We start from the raw sequence: 21,233 nt of genomic DNA on the forward strand, positions 1-21,233 counted from the left end.
AATACCATCCAACTCAACATAGATTTGTGGAGGGGTACCTACTATGTGTAAAGCACTGTACTAAGTACATATAAATTTTTTTTTGAGGGAGGGGTCTGGACCTGTGATTTCATTGGTTTGGGTAAATTAATCTTGGTGTGGCAATTTCCTTAACCAATTCAGGTTGATAGTTCTTCTATAACATGGTTTTAGAGAGTTGCTTGGGGTGCTTATAGGTCAAATGTTTGTCCACAGGTAGTACAGTATATGAGTGTTTCTGAAGTAGGACTTAGACCCAGGCATTTTATACAGATGCTACCTCTCATGTGTTTATATGTTTATATGGAACATCACCGTTTGTTATATAGTTTCACAAAAACAAATCCCATGTTCTGTGGTCTCTCTCAATACAATGTACGCTTCTTGATGGCAGAGACTGTTTTCATTTGTATCTTTGTCTTTTGAGTGCCTAGCACAACCTCTAGACATAGCCTATTAAATGCTTGTCAATCAATTGATTGATGGAGAAATGGGGAAGGGGGCAAGGTCAACTATGTAGGGTGGGCTTATTATATGAAAGAACTTCAAAAAACATTGCACTTTAATGTATTAGAGAGCCATTGTAGGCTCTTGAGGAGCTTAGTTGAAAAAATGATGGAGAATAGGAGAGGTGCTCTAAGACTAGACAAGTATAAATGTCCCATTTTTTTTTTTAAAAAAAGGAGCAGGGTACCATTTTGTGACCTTGATTTCTGGCAAAGTACTAGAATATATTGTCAAAGGGATAGTTTGCAAATGTCTAGAAAGGGAAGCTTCATTGAGAGCCAGAGTGGTATCATCAAGAACAGGTCATGGCAGACTAACCTCATCCTTTTTAATGGTGTTAATAGTCTGGTAAATCAGGGAAATGGTGTTAAAGGGATCAAATGAGGTAGTATTTGTAAAACACTTAGCATAGTGCCTGGCATATAGTAGGCACAATATAAATGCTAGTTATCCTTCCTATTGTTGTTGTTATTATAACAAAGTATTTGACAAAGCCTTTTATGGTATCCTTATGGACAAGATGGTGAGAGGTAGTCTAGATGATAGTAGAGTTAAGTGGATTTAGAACTGTTTGAACAATTGGCCCCCCAAAGTTGACCCAATCAGGTTAGTGTCAACTTGGAGAGAGGCTTTTAAACATTTACATCTATGACTTGGATGAAGGCATACATGGCTTCATTATTAAATTGTCTGATGACATGAAGCTTGTAGGGGTAACTAATGTGCTGGATGTTGGGAGAAAAATCTGAGAAATTAGAATGGTAAGCAACAATAATAATTCAAATTTATAATAACATTTTAAGACTTAGAGAGCAAACACTTTCCTCACAATAATCCTGTGAAATAAGACAGTTTCCACATTTTATGGGGAAATGAGTCTTGGCTAGTAAGTTTCCAAGAAGAGATTTAAATCTACTTGTCTTGATTTCAAATCCAGGGCTCTTTCTACCATAGCATGCTGATAGAATGGATTTTTAAAAAGTAAATGGAAAGTCTCACACTTGGGTTTAATAAATCAGCAGCAAAAATAAAGATAGGATGGTAGCAGGAAGTGGGGGTTTTAGTGAACTACAACCTCATTATGATGTGACTGGCAAAAATAAAAATTATATGACCTTGGGCTGTATTAATAAAATCATATTCCAGAAAGAGGCATATGTCAAGAGTCCTGATTTTCTCTATCATCTTTAGACCACATTTTGAGTATTGTGTTTAGACCCCACATTTTAAAGATGGACTTTGGGGGAACATTTCCAAAAGAGAGCACCCGGAATGGTGAGAAGGGACCATATCATAAAGATTGGTTGAAGTAATGGAAATGTTAAGTTTGGAGAAAATAATTAGGAGATCATATACTAGCAACTTTATATATTTACAGTACTCTCATGTGGAAGGGAGAGCTATACTTGTTTTGTTTGGAACCAGAATTCAGAACTAAGAGCAATAGGTGGAACTGAAAGGCAGATTTAACGCCTTAGTGTTTTGAGGGGAAATTTAAAAAAACCCAAAACTTTCAATGGAGAGGTACCCATTCTGGCCTGGGCTGTCTTTGGAGGCAGCAAGTTCTTTCTTACTGGAGGTAGTGAGTTCTTCTTTACTGGAAGTGTTCATGTAAAGTCCAGATGACCGCTTTTCAGTGATGTTGGAGAATGGATTCTTATTTGGTTGCAGATTAACCTGTCCATGAGATCCCTTCCAGCTGGCAAATTTGGTGATTTTTATTTTGTTACAATTGCTTATGTAGAAGTTTCCCTCATAAAACCTAGTCTTCATTTCAAGTCCCATAGAAGTGATTTTTATAGACTTAAGTGCAGAATTATAGATGATTTTTTGTGTAAGGTAATCCTATAGATTCATCCTATTGTTTTTTGTTGGTCAAGATGTTTTTGGATCTTGATTCTATTACTATACATGTTATTTTTTTTCTGGCTTAATTTCATCTGTAAATTTAATAAACCTTCATCCAAACCTCCTTCCAAATTACTGATTTAAATTGTTAGCAGAGCAAACCAAGGGCACATTTTAATGCTCCTCTGCCAGTAGAGGCTACCGTATAGGTTGACACTGATCTATTGCCAACACTTTTTGAGTGTGGTGGTTCAGTTCTAAATTTGGTCAACTGTATTGTTGTCTATGCCACAGCTTTTTGTCTTGTCCACAAGGATATCATGAGAGACTTTGTTATATATGTGCTGAAATTTAGGTATGTTACAACTATGCCATTTTTCTCATATACTGGATTAGTGACTTTGTCAGAAATAAGCAATGAATTTAGTTTGCTATGATTTTTTTCTTAACTAACTTATGTTGGCTAGTAGTAAACTTCATTTCCCTTTCCCAGTGCTTAAAAGCCATAGTTTGTATTTTAAAAAAACATTTTTATTAATATAATTAGAATATAATTATATTTTGTAACTCCATGCTTGACAAATGTCAATTTCTGTATGTAAAAAAGAATAGAAAAGAGGTTTGTATATGAAACCATGAATCTCTTATAGCTTTCCTATTTCAAAATAATTTTCCTAAAATGCTGAGCATCTGACCATGTTAACTAGCCCCTACTCAATAATCTGCAGTGAATCAATATCGCTCCATTTGGCATTCACAGCTTTTTATAACTTAGCTTTTTCCTACTTTTCAAGTCTTCTTACACCTTACTCCCTACCATGTACTACTTTTCAATCAAGTGAAAATAGGTTTTCCAAAAACAAGACACTCCATCTCTTGATTTTAGGCATTTTCTCTGTTGTCCCTCATGCCTGGAATGCTTTTCCTCCCCACCTCTGCCTCCTGGTTTACCTGACTTCCTTTAAGTCCCCACTAAGATCTCATCTTTTACAGGAAACCTTTCCCAACCCCTCTTAATTCTAGTGCCTTCCCTCCGTTATTTCCTATTTATCGTATGTATGTATGTATGTGTATGTATATCTTTATTGTCTCTCCCATGAAATTGTGAGCTTTTTCAGGCAGAGACTGTCTTTTGCCTCTTTGTTACTTAGCACTTGGAACAATGCCTGGTACATATTAGGTGCTTGATTAATGCTTATTGATTGATTAAAGCATATAATAAATTCAACATGTTTGTCTTAAAGCAGTCCTGATTATCTCCCTTTGAACTTTTTGTTCTTTACATATTTTAAAAATTCTTTATCTTCTTTTTTGATATCTTTTTATTACTGTTATTACTTTTTATTACTATTACTGTTCCCCCTTTTCCCACTCAAGTTGTCCCTAATTAAAAAAAAAGTCTCCCTTGTGACAAATAAGCATAATGAAGCAACATAAATCCACTCATTGGCCATAATATTTTTATTGATATCTTTTTGGACCTTCTTTTTGGACTATGTTCTTTACTTCTTCCCTACCCAATGAACCTTCATTTGTAACAAAGAATTAAAAAGAGAGAAGCAGTTTAAATTAAAAGCACATCAATTGTTTCCTGACAGTATATGCAATATTCCATACTCATAATTGTACATCTCTGCAAAGAAGGGAAGATAATACATTTTCCCAAACTTTTATTGGTGCTAAACTTGGTTATTATAGTCACACAGCATTCATTGTTGTTGTTCTTTCTATTTAAATTGTAGTCAGTTTGTATTTCTTTTGGTTCTGTTTACTTTTCATTAGTTTATATACTTTTATTAGTTTTAATACTTTGAAACTTCCATATTCTTTTCTTTTGTTGCAACACTCAATCAAGAGCATTCATGCTCCCATGTGCAAGAACTATTCTGGGTGCTGAAGTTTAAAGATAAAAGTGAAAATTATCCTTACCCTCAAGGAACTTAAATTCTAATCAGAGGAGAAAACATGTACACATGTGTGCGCAATATAATAAAAGATGATTTTTAAGGGAAGGCACTAGCAGTTGAGGACTAGAAGGGTAAGGGCAAGCTTTTGCTCAGGAAAATCTCTTGTAAAAGGTGGTGCTTGAGCTGAGCCTTGAAAGAAAATAAGGATTTTGAGAGAGGGAGGTAGAGAGTGGGTGCATTTCAGGTATGGGAGATAGCTGATAAAAAGGCAGGGAGGCAGGAGACAGGAGATGGAGTGCTATTTATAAGGAGCATATCAAGAACTCCAGTTTGACTGGACTACAGTGAGTGAAGGGAGTAATGGGCAATAAAGTTAGGATAAGACTAGGTTGTGAAAGACTTTAAATATCAAAACCAAAAGATACTGGAAGTAATAGAAAGATACTGAAGACTGAGTAGAGAAATGACATGGTCAGATTTAGGCTTTGGGAAAGTCAGTTTTTCAGCTCTATGAAGGATGGATTGGAGAGGAGAAATACTTGTGGCAGGGAGACCAATTAGAAGGTTATCAAAATAGTCCAGGTCAGAGATGATAAGGGTCTGAAATTGAATGATGTAGCTGTATGAGTAGCCAAAGGACACAGATCTGAGAAATGTTATGGATGTAGAAAAAATAGGAATTAGCAACTGATTAGCTATGTAGGGTGAGTGACAGTGAGGACTCAAGGATGACAGTGAAATTGTGAACCTGAGTGACAAGATTCTATGGCTCTTGACAGAAATAGGGAAATTCAGAAGGGTAGATTGGGCATGAAAGATACTGAGTCAGTTCTGGATATGTTCAGTTTGAGATATCTTCGGGGTATCCATTGAAAATGATTAGAACATAGATGGTGATGTGGGATTGGAGCTCTGGAAAGACATTGTGGCTTGAAATATAGGTCAGTCAACAAACATGTATGAAGTGCTTACTATGTGCCAGGGATACAAAGAGAGAGAAAAGAAAGTCCCTACCCTCAATGAGCTTATGACCCAATGGGGTAGACAACAAGTAAACAAATATATACAAAGCAAACTACATATAGGATAAATAAGAAATAACAGGGAAGGCACTGGAATTAGGAGAGGATGGTAAAGGTTTCCTGTAAAAGATGGGATTTTAGTTGGGGCTTAAAGGAAGACTTAAGTCAGGAGGCAGAGTTGGGGAGGGAGAGCATTTCAGGCATGGGGATAAGCAGGAGAAAATGCCTAAAGTCAAAAAATGGAGTGTCTTGTTGTGAAACAGACATGAGGCTATTGTTACTTGTTTGAAAAGTACACGTGGAGAGTCAGGTATAAGGAGACTGGAAAGATAGGAGGGGGCCAGGTTCTGAAGGATTTTGAATACCAAACAGAACATTTTGTATTTCTTCCTGGAGGTTGTAGGGAGCCACTGTAGGATTTTGTTGTTGTTTTTTAATTAGGAGGATGACATGATCATATCTGTAATTTAAGAAAATCACTTTGAATGGAAGATGCATTAGAATGGGGAGAGCCTTGAGGCAGGCAGACCCATGAGCAGGTTAATGCAGTAATCCTGATGTGAGATAATGAGAGCCTGAACCAGAGTGGTGGTAGTGTCAGAGGAGAGAAGGGGGCATATTTCAAAGATATTTCAAAGGTGAAATTGACAGGCCTTGGCCCCACACATTGGATATGGGGGGTGAGAGATAGTGAGGAGTCAAGGAAGACAAATAGGTTGAAAGCCTGAAAGACTGGTAGGTTGGTGTTGCCATCTACAATAATAGGGAACATCAGAGGGAAGAGGGGATTGAGGGGGAAAAATAATGAGTTTGGTTTTGGACTCATTGAGTTTGTCATCTACTGGACATTCAGTTTGAGTTGCCTGAGAAGAAGTTGGAGATGCAAGATTGGAGGTCAATAGAGAGTTTTGGATAGGATAAGTAGATTTGATAATTGTCAGCATACAGATAGTCATTAAATAGTGGGAGCTATTGATATCACAGAGTGAAGGAATATAGAGGGAGAAGATAGGAGAGCCCAGGACAGAACTCTGAGGAATATCTGTGCTTAGAGGGCCACAATGGATGGGTAATAAATTAATAGGAACTGTTGGAATCACTGAGTAGAGAGAGAAGAGGGTCCAGGACAGACACCCACAGTTTGCTGCTGTTATACATGATGAGGTAGCAAAGACTATTGAGAAAGAGTGGCCAAACTGGTAGAAGGAGAATTTGTTTAGTCAGTCACATCAATAGCATGGTACTTAATTTTCAATTCTCTGCTGCTTTAAAAAGTGCTGGTATGAATATTTTGGTGTATATAGGTTCTTTCTTTCTTGAGTTTCTTGGAATATATACCTAACAGTGGTATCTCTTTGTCAAAGAGTACGGATATTTTAGTCATATTATCATGATTTTAAATTGCTTTCCAAAATGACTGGCTCATTTCACAGCTCCACCAATTGTCTGCATGCCAGTTTTGGTTTAGTTCCTCCATCACTGACTCTTTCTTTTACAATCCTTATCATTTTGCTATAGGGCTCTTTTGATTTTAATTTCTTTTATTAGGATCATAGATCTAGAACCTGTAGGGATTTCAAGTTTGTTTCATGTTATCCATTTTTGTTTTACTTAGTCTCCTTGTAGAAGCTTATTTTTCAGAGTAGAGAAAACTGATGATAGACATAAAATAGTTCCGTCATCTTTGTTGTTCATTATTGTGTTCCCGTTCAATCCTAGTAGCAACTTAATTTCCTTTTCCTCTTACTTTCAATATTGTTTTAAAAAAAAGTCATACTTGTTTTTCTTAGTATTAAAGGAAAGCCTGAGCTCATCTTTTGTTTTAGCTTTTCTGACATAATTCTTATAGCATTGACACGGTTCTATTCTTCATATCTATCTATCTATCTATGATTCTGTCTTCTGTTCTTGTCTTTTAAAAATCTTATTTGGTTGATGTATTCCATCAGTCCCTTTTAGAGAACCATCATGTTCTTTGCCATTGGAATAATTTGTTTATATATGTTCTAAATACTTTAGAAATTTAGTCCATAAGATTTACCATAAGACTTTTCATTTTGTCTGAACTCCTTGAAATAAACCTTTCCAAATTCTAACATATGTATATCAGACTATCTGGCATTCCCTTTCTTATCTATCACAAATGCCAAGTTATCTTAGTATTCTAACACTTCCTCCCAAAGTCCTGGTCATTTCTCCTTTAGCAACCAGTTCCTTTTTATTGGTTAGAATCAGATTAGATTAGATTAGAGGTAGGGGAAACTGGAGGGAGGAGGCCATTGTCATAATCCAGCCATTAAGTGATGGACTAGGGTATTGGTAGTGGAAATGGAATAAGAGCTACAATGTCTAAAGGGATTTAAAAAGAATAAATGGCAGGATTCAGTTGTAAATATAAGGGTTGCAGGAGATGGATGAATCAAAGATGACTACAAAGTTTGTTAGCCAGGGAGTGCATAACAACTTTAATTAATTAGAAAGTTTCCCTTTAGAAGGAACATATATGTGTGTATATATATGTCTGCATGTACGTATATATTAATTTTCTTCCTTTGAAAATATATTTGTTCTTATATCACCAACATTTTCCAGTGTAACCCTTTCCCACCTCTTCATAGCTAGCCTTTTTTCAAAACAAAGATTAAAAAAGAGTAGGGAAAGTTCAACAAAACTAACCAGTACATCAAAAAAGTCTGACATCTACAGTGTTCCTCACCTATAGTCCTCTACCTCTGCAAAGAATGAAAGGTGGTACAAGAAAATCTATTTTGAATTTAGACCTTGGTCTGTATACGATTTTAATTGTTTGGTTTTTTTTTCTTAGTGAGGCAATTGGGGTTAAGTGACTTGCCCAGGGTCACACAGCTAGTAAGTGTTAAGTGTCTGAGGCTGGATTTGAACTCAGGTACTCCTGAATCCAGGGCCGGTGCTTTACCACTGCGCCATCTAGCTGCCCCTGTATACGATTTTAGAAACATCTGACCCATATATACGGGTCAAACCCCAAATCATAGATTCACTATGAAAGAAATATAATGACTTTTAGGTCATGAAAAAAGGGAGTATTTCTTTTTGAAACAATAATACATTATGATAAAGAGAATTAATTTACTAAATCAAAACCTTGAAAATTAATTCTTTTGGCCTCCTATCTTCAGATGCGTTTAGATTATACCATCTATCTAGTATTTTTTTTTTTTAATTACAAAAACTTCCTCATTATTCGGGAGATTTAAACAGCAAGACATTTCTTGAATAAAATGGAAAGTTTTCAACAAATGAAAATACAACTCTATTAAATTATCTCACACACAGCCTGGCAGGGGAAAAACCAAACAAATGGCAGTAATTATACACACTCCACAACTAAGCTGTGTTGAGTCTTCAGTTACTCTTGGTGCTTTGTCTATCTACTCAAGGTGTTCAGCTTGTTACAGAGGTAAAAAGCTCAGCTGAAGTTACATCCATCAGAGAACCCATCAGAGTGGTGGCGGTGGCGGTGGCGGCAGCTGTGGCAGCTCTGCTCAAGCAACATGAGTTACCAGCACTTTCAAACTGTATTAAATCCCAAGTAAGAAACAAGAAGGCAACATTGTTAGCAGATAAATGTTAGCAGTTAAGGATAAGTATGTACTTGGGCAGTGGCCATTGGAATAGCAACATGTGTTACTTCGGTTCATAGATCATGTAATGGACCTATCCCTGACTCTGCTGGGCACCCAGATTCCTCCACTCAGAGGCAGAAAACAGGTGGGTCTTAGGGACCCGTTTGGCTATGTCCTTGAGCAAAATGATGTGCTGGTACTAGAACTCCTCCTAATCATATTTGTCCAAATAGCAAATTTGTTTATGTGGCATGTTTGCTCCTCCTTGGGAACTCCCCACCCTGAGCTGCCAACTGCCTAACAATAGCTGCCCACATGCCTAGTTTAGTATTAATAAATATACTAATACTAGTTTAGTTTTAAGTTCAGGACCAACATGACGTTGGAATTAGATTACTAAAACCAGGGTGGCAGACTTTATAATTTGATTTGACATTTGAAATATCCTAGAAAAAAAGTCCATGGTATAAGTTTAGTCTGGATCAATTTTCCTTGTCACTGTGATCTGATGTAAAGTATTGCCACCATGAAGTTTCCTTTCACTTCTTAGAATATAAAGTACAATGATAGATATGTATATTTATATGTATATACACACATACATACACACACAGAAGTTATTTCTTCCACATTGCTGGGGTTTGGGGTCTGTTGCCCCTGCAGTCTGGAGAATTTGCATGTGATTATTTGGCTTTCCTTCATACCAGAGAAGTCTGAATTATTATGGCATTAAAAGATAAAATATGTTGATATTATACAATACTATACATATATTTTATGCATTTCTGAGTTTCTAAACTTTTCTGTGTCATGACCTTTGTGTGTTGTCTGTGGCTTCTACAAAACCCTCAAAAAATTACCATTTAATTTCTTATGCCAAACCATGATATATTAACACTGCACGATGTGGAAGGGATAGTTGTAATGCTATATTTTGAAACTAACCTAGTAATCGGTTAACATTATTGTGTCTTATATGAAAAAAAACTAGATACTGTGGGTAGAAGAAAGTTCAATGAGGGAATAAAGGTCAAGAAAAGATTAGAAGGATATGTTGTATCTCAAAACCATAATGGAAATGCGTACTTGAATTCTTTCTGAAATGATTTATTATTAATTTTTGGTATACTTTTAACTTTGGGGCATTTTTTTCTTTTTATGCTTTGTGCATATTCTTGAATATTTATGAGGATTTATTATTCTCAACCTGGCAAGGTTGGGGAGAACACTTATTTGGAATCAGAAGGACCATGGTTTAAACCATGGATTTGCTTCTTATTGTCTATAAGACCTTGGACAAGTCACTCTGTACTTCAATGCTTCAGTATTCTTATACAGAGAATGAAGAGGCTGGACTGGATGGCTTTAACAATCTCTTCTACTTTTAAATGTCATTTTATTCCTAGTTCATTTTTATTTAATTAATTTTGTTGTACAAGTAAGTTTGAATACAAATGCCCAATTTGTAGTTTTTCTGAATCATGTGAAGGAAGGCTAGTTTAATAAAGGTCTTCACAGGTGAATTCTGAATTTGCTTAGTATTAACTGCACATTTAACACTCAAATTTCAGCATATCCAATGTATTTTTTCTGTAATCTTGTCTAATTGCTTAAATATGTTAGCATGATATTCACATTTGGGAGGTAAGGGATTCTTTAGCTTGGGTTAAAAGGCTTACTGTGTACTGGTGTAACTTGATGTAGACTAGTAGAAAGAATTTAACACCTGGAACTCATTCACTCTGGAATAGTCTTTTCCTGTAGAAAGATAGCTTATTTGAGGGCAACTGTTTTGGGGCTGTTCTTTTGTTGTGAGGGTGCTTAACCTGAGAATCACATCATTTAGGTGACAGTATTGTAGTTAAGGTAAATTATTTCAGAGCTTCTAAATCTGCACAAAGGCATATGACCTTTTTCTGGCATGATCTAGTGCAAAGAACTCTGGCTCTGGAATGAGGGAACCTAGGTTGAAACCCCACCTCTGTCACTTACTATATATGTGACTTTGGGTAAGATGCTTGGCCTTTCTAGGCCTCAACTTCCTCATCTGTAAAGTGAATGGCTTGGATTAGATAGCCTCTCAGTTCTCTTAGATTTTGAGATCTTTGATTCTATTTGTTAATGCCTCACCACCAACATCAAATCTATCCCAACATTCAGAAATGGGAAAGAAAAATTTCTTCCAGGATCTAGATGGATTGTCATCATCTTATAAATAAATTGTACAAACTATTTGGATAAGTATGTTGATGGTAATACTCAGTCAATAAATATTAAGCACGTAATATATTGTGAAGTGTTGGGGATACAAAGAAAGGCAAAAGACAGTTTCTGCCTTTGAGGAGCTCACAGTCTAATGGGGGAGACAAGAGGCAAACAACCATGTACAAACAAGCCAAATATAGGATATAGAGGAAATAATTAAAAGAGGGAATGTACTAGAATTTAGCGGGATAGGGAAAGGTTGCCTGTAGAAGGCAAGTTTTTATCTGGGCCTTGAAGGAAGGCAGGGTAGACAAGTTGTAGAGATGAGGAAGAAGAACATTCTAGGCTTAGTGGTCAGCCAACGAAAATAGAGTTGGAGATGGAGGGTCTTGGTTGAGGAATAGCAGAAGACTATATTGGGGTGGGGAGTGGTATAGAGGACACAAAGTGTAAGAAGATTAGAAAGGTAGGAAGTGGCCAGATTATAAGTAGGGCTTAAAAACTGAACAGAAGATTTTATATTTGATCCTGGAGGTGATAGGGACTATTGGAATTTATTGAATTGGAGATTGGGGTGACATGATCAGATCGTGCTTTAGGAAAATAATTTTGATGTCTTGAGTGGAGATGGACTGGACTAGGGAGAGATTTGTAGCAGGAAGACCAACCAGCAGTTGGTTTGAATAGTTCTAAGTGTGAGGAGTAGTGGCAGCATCAGAAGAATGAAGGGGGTGTATTTTAAAGGTATCGCAAAGGTGAAGTCAACAGGCTTTGGCTACAGATTGGAGATGGGGGTGAGAGATAGTGAGGAGTTGAGGATGACACCTAGGTTTTGAGCCTGGGGAACTGGGAGGACTATGATGTCTTCAGTAATAATAGAATTATCATAGTGTACCATACAACCAGACTATGCAACTGCATTTTAAAGTACAAAATTTCGGTAACTGTTATCAGCACCTCTTCTATTATATCCCAGGTAAAAATAAAACCTTTTGCTTAGCCCCTCAAACAATTGTCCCATGTCTCCACTTCCCTTCATTGCTAAACTCCCAGAATATTTTTTAAACTTAGTGTCACTACCAACTCACTTTTTTGTTGTTATTCAGATCTGTAATTTCATTGATAAAGGTAACTCCTTTTGTATGTGAAATCTTACACTGTTGGAGATCAGCAATTTGTCCCTAACTTTTAGTCCTACAGAATTGTCTGGGGACATTAAATGACTGAAATGAATACATCGAAGTTGGGTTTGGAAGGTCCAGTTTGACTGCAACCTAGGCTTTATGCCTGTGAGTAATGGAATAATTCAAGAATGTGAAGTTTGAACCGGACTGTGGAGTGCCACATTGTCTGTATTTTATAGAGGCAGTAGCCAGATTTTTGATAAGGTGATTGACATGGTTAGACCAGTGTTTTAAAAACACTTATTTTAGAGCAAGATTAGTGAAGAAATAGACTGGAGACAGGGAGGCTAATAGTGCCCATGGTCACATAGGTAGTATGTGTCACAAGCAGAGCTTGGCTTGATCAAGGTCTTACTGCCTCTAAGACCAGCTCTATTTATTTGTAACGTCATGCTCTGTGCACTCTTTTCTCCTTATTACATGATCAGAGAACCATAGAATCTGAATAGAAAATGATCCCATTTATTCCAAGTCCATACCCAAACAAGAATCTCCATGTTTGGGGACAACATACTTAACAAGTGGTCACTTGGTCTTCGAAGATTTCTAATGAGATCATTTTCCGATAAAGCAATTGTCACAAAATGTCTTTCTTATATCAAACCTATGTCTGCTTCATTGTAACTTCCACCCTTCTACTCTTCTTAGTTCTGTCTGAACTCTAGGATCAAGCAGAACAAATGGGTTCCCTCTCCCACGTGATCCCTTTTCAGATGCTTGAAAGATAGCATTTATATTCACTATACATTTTCACTTCTCCTTGTAAAACATCTATCTTTCCTTCAATATCTACTCATAGCATGATCTTGAGTCCCTTCACCATCCTGGTCATCTTCCTTTGTAATAACTATCCAGTTTTATCACTTCTCTTCCTGAAATGTGACACTTTGAACAGAAGATACATACTTCCGAGGTGGTCCGACCAGGACCAGTACTTTGGGCCAATCACCTTCTTAGTCCTAGATTTCTCACCTTACTGAAAACTTTCTCAGAGGTTTCAAATAATTTCTTTACTAAATCCAGTGGCTTTTTTTTCAACCTTCTTGACCTTTCTGCAGTTTTTGATACTATTGACCAAAGTTCCTCAGGGGAACTGCTCTTTATTGATTTTTTTTTCCTGTCTCACTACTCCTTAGCTTTCCTTGATGGGTCTTCTTTTAGCTCCTTACCCATAAGTTTCAGTAACTTTGAAGGCCCTCTTCGATTTCCCTGATGACCTTATCACTGTCATGAATTCAATTATTATCTCTAAATATCTTTCTAAAATTTGAACAATACTCCCTTCTACAACATATTTCATGAATAATCTGGCCTTTATTTCTATATCTAGCCTTAATTTCTTTCCTGATCTTCACCACTACATTTCTAGTTGCTAGCTGAAAATCAGAAATGTTGTGATTCTGTGAATACATCCCTTTCTCTATGCTCATGACCTCCACACAAATATAGGCCCTTATAACCTCTCCCTTGAAATTCTATAACAGCTTCCTACTGGTCCCTCTGCCCACTAAGTCTGTTTCTTTTTTATTTTGTACTCCCAAATAAGGTTTCTAAGGCTCTCCTGATTAAGAATCCTCAATGGTTTTCTAAGATAAAATACAGATCTTTCATAGTTTGAAAAGCCTTCTACATTCTGACCCACTTTTCTTGCCTCATTTCATTACTTGTGAATACATATTCCATGTTCTATCCAAAGTGGATCAACCTTCTATCTCCCATCTCCATGTATTCACATTAATCATTCCCTCATGCCTGGATTTAATTCCTTTTATTCTCTGCCTTTCAATTTTTTTTTCTTCCTTCAATTCAGGTGCCCTTTCTTTGTCAAATTTTGACTTGTTCTTAAAGTTGCTAATGTTCCCTGCCTCTTCAAGTGATCTTTGATTATATTGACTTGTTTTAGATTGTCACTAAGAGTTAATATTGATATATTAATAGTAGCCACTAATAATACATACAGAACATTATATATAAACTGATAGACCAAGTAAATGAATATGATGTTCTTGAAGGATAGCAGCATTCATATCCTGGGAGTAGTCTTATTTGTTCCTTCCCTGCTTGGCAGGTACTTCTCTTGGTAGTGGAGGGTCACACTCTCTGGAGTAGTCTTTCTGTGGGTGACTGTTATTCCCTTTGTCCTCCCTATGTTCTCTGTGCAGGTAAAGAAAGAAATTCTTTAGAAGTATTGCTAGCACTTTAATTATTCTTTAAAAAAATTATTCTTAAATAATGTTCAAAATGTGTCATTAAAGATGAATTCCTATCAAATGCAAAAAAATCCAAAAACAAACCTACCAAGTTCATACAGTTCCAGAATCTGACACTTGAAGTGTTCACCAAAGCCTTTTTGCCCAAACCATACCTGGAAAGAAATCCCTCTATATAATAACAGCTGATAAATAGTTAATCCAATATTTGCTTGGATAGCTGTAGGAGGGAGTAACCCTCATTTCCCAAGATAGTTCCTTTTGTTTAAGGACAGCTCTGATTGTTAGAAGGGTTTTCTTTATGACAAACCTAATTTACCTCTCTGCAGCTTCCATACATTTTTCCTAATCTTGCCCTCTGGATCTGAACAGAAGTCCTATCTTTCTATATAGCATTCTTTATTTTTTGATAAAGAAAATACAATAGTGTAAAGTTTAAAGTCATGTCCTGCCCAATAATCTTCTAATTAGAGCTGTGTAGATTGTAAGTACAGATAGGAGATAATATTTGGATTTATATAACTTTAACTCCCCTTTTCTTTCTCCCCCTTAAACAGAATGCTGAGGAAAACATTGTGTAATTTCAGAGAATATCTGTAAGAGAAAAGGTAAAAAATATGACTGATATAGAATCATAGAATCTGAGGTGCAGAAACCATATAGTTGAATACATACTGAATAGGAATCATATTGACAATATTTTAAGTAGTGATCCAGATTTTACTTGATACCTTGAATGATGGGGAGACCAGATCTGGAAAATTGTGTTCAATTCTGTATGCTTCATTTTTATAAGGGCATTGTGGAGAACAGTAAATTGAAATAAATTAATTGAAGGACCTTGAATTGATGACATGAGCATCAGTTGAAGGAACTTGGGTTATTTAAGCTGGAAAAAAACAGTTTTTAGTGGGTAGTGACATGATTGCTATCTTCAAGTATTTGAAAGGCTACCAAATAAAAAAAAAAAAGTTTAAACTTGTGTTTGGCATTAGAGCAAAGAATTAGGAGCAGTGTAGGAAAATTACAGAGAGGTAGACTTAGTCTTGATATCAGGAAAAACTTTCTATTAGAGCTGTCCAAAAGTGGAATGGGCTGTTTCTGGAGGTGGTTAGTTCATCTTCCTTGGAATTATTTAAACAGAGCCTGGATATTCACTTCTCAGTTATGTTATATATGGTAAGGATTCCTTTTGGGTATTAATTGAACTATGTGCCCATTGAGGTTTCTTCCAACTCTAAATTCTGTGATTGTTGAGGTAGCATTTTGGGGTATCTCTGTTAATAAGTTTTTCCTTCTATCCATTCTAAGTCCTAAGTCCATGTTGTTTTGACTTCTGGGATGAAGCAGAACAAATTACTCTTTGATGTGGTAGCCCTTGAGACACTTGAAGACTGCAATCATGTTTCCTCTAAAACTTTCCTTTTCTAGAATAAACTTCTTCAATTCTTCTTCTTCTTTTTTTTTTAGTGAAGCAATTGGGGTTAAGTGACTTGCCCAGGGTCACACAGCTAGTAAGTGTCAATCGTCTGAGGTCAGATTTGAACTCGGGTACTCCTGACTCCAGGACCAGTGCTCTATCCACTGCGCCATCTAGCTGCCCATTTCTTCAATTCTTTAACCAATTGTGATATTGTGCAATCTCAGGACATTTTGTACCTTCATATTCCTAGTAATATCTTGGTAAAAATTAAAAAAAATTATTTCAACTTTGGCAAGTATAGTTAACTGTGTGCTTTTGAAATTGTAATAAAGATTCAGGCTTCAGTGGATGTATAACTGGTAAGATTTTCATAGCATTTGGCCTATCTCCCCATGTCTTAAATTAGAACCCTACATGTCCATGAAAGCTTCTCTCCCTCTTGACTTGTTTTAATACTATCACTATTCTCCCAGTCACCCATTCTGGAAACTTTGGAATCGTCTTTGATACTTTATACCTCCTTCCTACACATTCCATTACATATCAGTCAAAGTTTTATTTCTTATACTTCCATAATCTTTCTCTTATCTGCTTCCTCCTTTGCATTCTCACTACAAACATCTTATCTCAGGCCTTTTTAAACCTCCTACATAGATTATTTATTTATTTATTTTGTTTGAGGCAATTGGGGTAAGTGACTTGCCCAGGGTCACACAGCTAGTGTTGTGTTTGAGGTCAGATTTGAACTCGGGTCCTCCTGAATCCAGGGCTGGTGCTTTATACACTGATTACACTGGCTACACTCTTACAAAAATTCTGACCAATGTTGTCATCTAGTTCATTTGAAAATCCACCAGATGGAAGAATAGTAACATAAACAGAAGAGAAGATTAAATCAGAAAACAGCCTTAATACTGCAAAGAGAGGCAATTAAGGTGTATTTTTGCAGAACATTTGTGATGGTTCATGATAGCTACATGATGGCTTATAATGTGCATGTCCAGTGATCATGATTTTTAAACATTATCACATTTGCGTTGCAAGAACAAAAATTTTTGTGACATCTTGATCATGTGATTAGACAGCTGATGAGGTATGATTACAGGGTAACAGGAAAATGAAGGAGCTACTCTGGTGCTTTATCCACTGCGCCACCTAGCTGCCCCTCCTACATAGATTATTGTGGTGTTTTTGTTTTTTTTTTGCAGGGCAATGAGGGTTAAGTGATTTGCCCAGGGTCACACAGCTAGTAAGTGTCAAGTGTCTGAGGCTGGATTTGAATTCAGATCCTCCTGAATCCAGGGCTGGTGCTTTATCCACTGCACCACCCAGCTGCCTCCTAGATTATTGTTAATAGTTGTAACTGGTTTTTTTGCCTATAGTTTCCTCCTCTTTCCATTCTGTCCTATACTTAACTGCCAGCTTTATCTTAGAAATTCTTGGTGTTATAGGATGTCACAATTGGTTGGAACCATTATGGTATCTAGTCTAATCCCATTTTATAGATAAGGAAACTAAGACTCAAGTAGGTGAGGTGATTGGTTCACAATAACAAAGACTAAGTATAACTGAGATTTGAATTCTGGCTGCCCACTAGACTAATACTCTTTCCACTAAATGAGGCTGCATCTTGCCTGTGCAGAGCTTGATTGTCTCTCCTCCCATAAAGAAAACAAACATAAAACAAACAAACAAACAATTTTTAACAAAGACTTAGTCCTTATCCTGGAATTTATGATCCCTCTCCACCCAAATGAACTCTTCGGTGTTTTCTCCCCCTACCTTCCTTTTCTATATTTTATACTCCAGCCAATTTTGCTATTCTTTACATTCATCCTACCTCCATGCCCCTTCACTTGCTGTTCCCTGTGCTTGAAAACCCCCACCTATCTCTGTCATCAAAATAATCCTCTACTTGTATATAGCCCTTTAAGATTTACTAAGCACTTTCTTTACAACAACCCTGTGAAACAGATAGTATAAGTATTAGCTTACTGTTTAATTTTATTTTTTTGTTTTGATTTTCGACAAACACCCTAACCACGAGCATTTCTAAATATGAAGAACAGAAAAAGGATTGTATACAGAATCACAAATCTTCTATAGATATAAAACTTGTTTTTGTTTTGTTAAAGTTCCAGTGCTATCTTGATTATCAGCTTCCCTCTGAAGTGCTTTCTGTTCTGTCCATTAAAGAAAAATGCTTCATTGATGCATTCTTTTTTTTCTGGAATTCCTTTCTCTAGCTACAACACCTTCTACCCCCAGCAACAAAAACAAAAACAAGACAAAAACCCCCCAAAACCCCAAACAAACCCTCCCTTGTAAAAAGTTAACATTGGTCAAGCAAAACAAATCTATACATTGTACATGTCTGAAAAGGTATGTTTCATTCTGGGTTGCATGATTCATCACTAGTCCTCTCCAGTCACATTTGGCCATTGCATTGATTAAAGTTGTTTTTCTTTACAATGTTGCAGTCACTGTATAAGTTGAAGCTCACTTTACTTTGTGTCAATTCATTGAGGGCCTCCCAGTTCCTTTTGAAATGGTTGGTTTCATCATCTCTTATAGCACTGTAATAATATTCTATTACATACATATGCCATAATTTGTTCAACCATTCTCCAGTTGATGGGTATAACCTCTCCCCTCCCCTCTTGGTTTCTGGTTCTTTCAACAAAAAAATATTATTATGAGTATTTTTATACACATGGGTCTTTCCCCTCTGTCTTTTCTTTCTTTGTGGTACGCTAGAACTTCCTGGCAATCTCCACTGTAAGCCATCTCTACTTGGGCCATCATGTCCATCTCTTTCCCACCAGAAAATTAGCCTTGGAGTCTTTGATCCAGTCCTCTGCAGCTTTTCTGGGCCATATCCGTGCCATGGTGCATCCATGAACACTTCTCCCATTCCAGATCTCCTTTATATATATTAGCTTCTCCCATTAGAATGTTGTAGGTATCTCAAGGGGAGGGTCTGCCTTGCTTGTATTTATACTTGGAAGGCTTGGTACAGTGCCTGGCACATAGTGTTCAATAAATATTCTATCTTTCTCAGTCTATCTGTATCTATCCATCTTTCCGTTTACCTATCTTATCTATCAATCATCTGTCTATCTCTTTTTCTTTCTTTCTACCTACCCACCTACCTATTTATCTATCATCTCCCTTTTAGAGGTATCATTGAAGCAAAGTATATTTTGCATAGTTGAATGGCAGAACCTTGCATATCATAGATACATGATCCATTTTTTGGAAATAGAGAGTTCAGGATTATGATCCTTTGGATAGTTAGCAGCATGGCATAGTGGAAAAAACCCTGTACTAGGGAGTTAGAAAACCTGGATTTGGATACCTGCTCTGCTATTACCTATGTGACCTTGGACAAGTCATTTTACCTCCACAGCATCTCTAGGACGCTTTCAGAATTTTTTATTGATTCATCAGTTATATTAGTTTGATTTTGCTCTATACTGTGCACAAGTTATGTTATAGATTATGGATCTTTTGTCAGTCTTACATTGTGCTGATGTTGCAAATATGCCCAACGAATTCAGAGGCTGTATATTAACTTGTACCATGTAAAAAATATATGCAACCCAAATTTATTGTCAGTGCAAAATTAAGAGGTTACTACTTTTGACTTGATATAAAATGATATATCAAATTATAAGAGAAATAGAGTTTATATAAGATGGTAGAACAGTCTAATTGGGATACAGAGTACCTAAATTCATTATGTGTCATATTTATTATAATTTGCATTGGGTTTGCACAAGAATACTGAAGCAAATGCTCTATAATGAATAATATAGTAAAATGAAGGAAATTAAGTAGGAACTTAATAAGTCTGGGGACCAATTTTTAATTGGGGAGTGTTAGCTAAGCAGCTCATCGCAATATTGGGACAAGGAAGGAGACCAGCAGCCTCCCTCAAAACAGAACAGGATTTATTTATTTATTTATTCATTCATTCATTCATTTATTTTTAGTGAGGCGATTGGGGTTAAGTGACTTGCCCAGGGTCACACAGCTAGTTAGTGTTAAGTGTCTGAGGCCAGATTTGAACTCAGGTACTCCTGATTCCAGGGCCGGTGCTCTATCTACTGCGCCACCTAGCTGCCCCAGAACAGGATTTATTTTAACAAGAACGAACTTAAAAAAACAAAACAAAACACAAACAGGATCAGTAGGATCAAGGGAAAGGAAATAAAATGGGGAAAGGGAAATTATACAACCTTAAAAGATACCACCACCCAGGAATCAGCTGAGAATATGCAGCAGACCTCCTGTCGTTCCAGTGTCCCACTAGAATGCCCAATTCTCCCCCAATCTCAGAAAAACCCCACACAGCCCCAGCCAATGGGATGGCTGCTCTGACAGTTACATGATTGCCCTCACTAGGCTTCCAATCATTATAATGTCAGGCCCATGTAGGTGTAGGCGAGTCGTGAGGATGTGAGGTACCAGCGCCATGGCAACGGCTACAACCAGTGGGTGGAACACCATGCAGTTTGTGGAGCCCTAGGCTAGTTCGGAGCCCCAGGCCAGTGCGCACTGAGACATAAAAACCTCAAATAACAATTAGTTCTTTACAGAAGTAAAGTTAGCAGTCAGTTAGCATTTATTAAGCTTCTACTATGTGGCAGCCACTGTGCTAAACTCTTGGGGTCCTTGCTCTCAAGGAGCTCCCTGTCACTTGAAGGAGACAACATGTAAACAACAGTACAAAGATATATACAGGATCAATTGTGGATTGTCTTAGAAGGAAGGCACTAAGGTTAAGGGCTCAGGAAAGAATTCTTGTGGAAGGTGGGATCTTAGCTAAAATTTGAAGGAAGCCACCAGGCAGAGATGAAGAATGAGAGAGTTCAGGTATGGAGGATAGTGAGTGTTTAAGGAACATGAATGAAGGGGGACACAGTACTCATAGAGGAGAGAAAAGTGTAAGGAGACTAGACAGGTAGGAACAAATGAGATTACAAAGGTCTGATCATGGTTGTAAAACTGGGTGCTGTTGAAGTTTATTGAATGGGGACGTGTGTGACACGATCAGACCTATGCTTTAGGAAGATCAACTTTACAATTAAATGGAGGAAAGATAGGAGAAAGAAGAGACTTGAGGCAGGCAGGTGAAGCTGCAGGGTACTGTAGTTGTTCAAGGGTGAGGTGATAAGGGCTTGCATCAGATGGGTGACAGTGTCAGAGGAGAAAAATGGGGCTGAGGAGAGCATGAGAGATGCTCTGAAAGTACAAAAGATAGGACTTTAACAACTGATTGAATATGGGGGGTGGGGTGGG

At 37.0% G+C, this 21,233-nt stretch overlaps 1 protein-coding gene and 1 pseudogene across 1 annotated transcript in view; one reads left to right on the plus strand and one right to left on the minus strand.

The window, feature by feature from the left end:
* CHD7 (chromodomain helicase DNA binding protein 7) overlaps positions 1–21,233 on the plus strand; it is a 247,727-nt gene that overhangs the window by 18,733 nt on the left and 207,761 nt on the right.
* Positions 8,912–9,160, minus strand: LOC122748268 (annotated as a pseudogene).

Source organism: Dromiciops gliroides, chromosome 1, assembly GCF_019393635.1.
Source record: "Dromiciops gliroides isolate mDroGli1 chromosome 1, mDroGli1.pri, whole genome shotgun sequence".
Taxonomy (NCBI): Eukaryota; Metazoa; Chordata; class Mammalia; order Microbiotheria; family Microbiotheriidae; genus Dromiciops; species Dromiciops gliroides.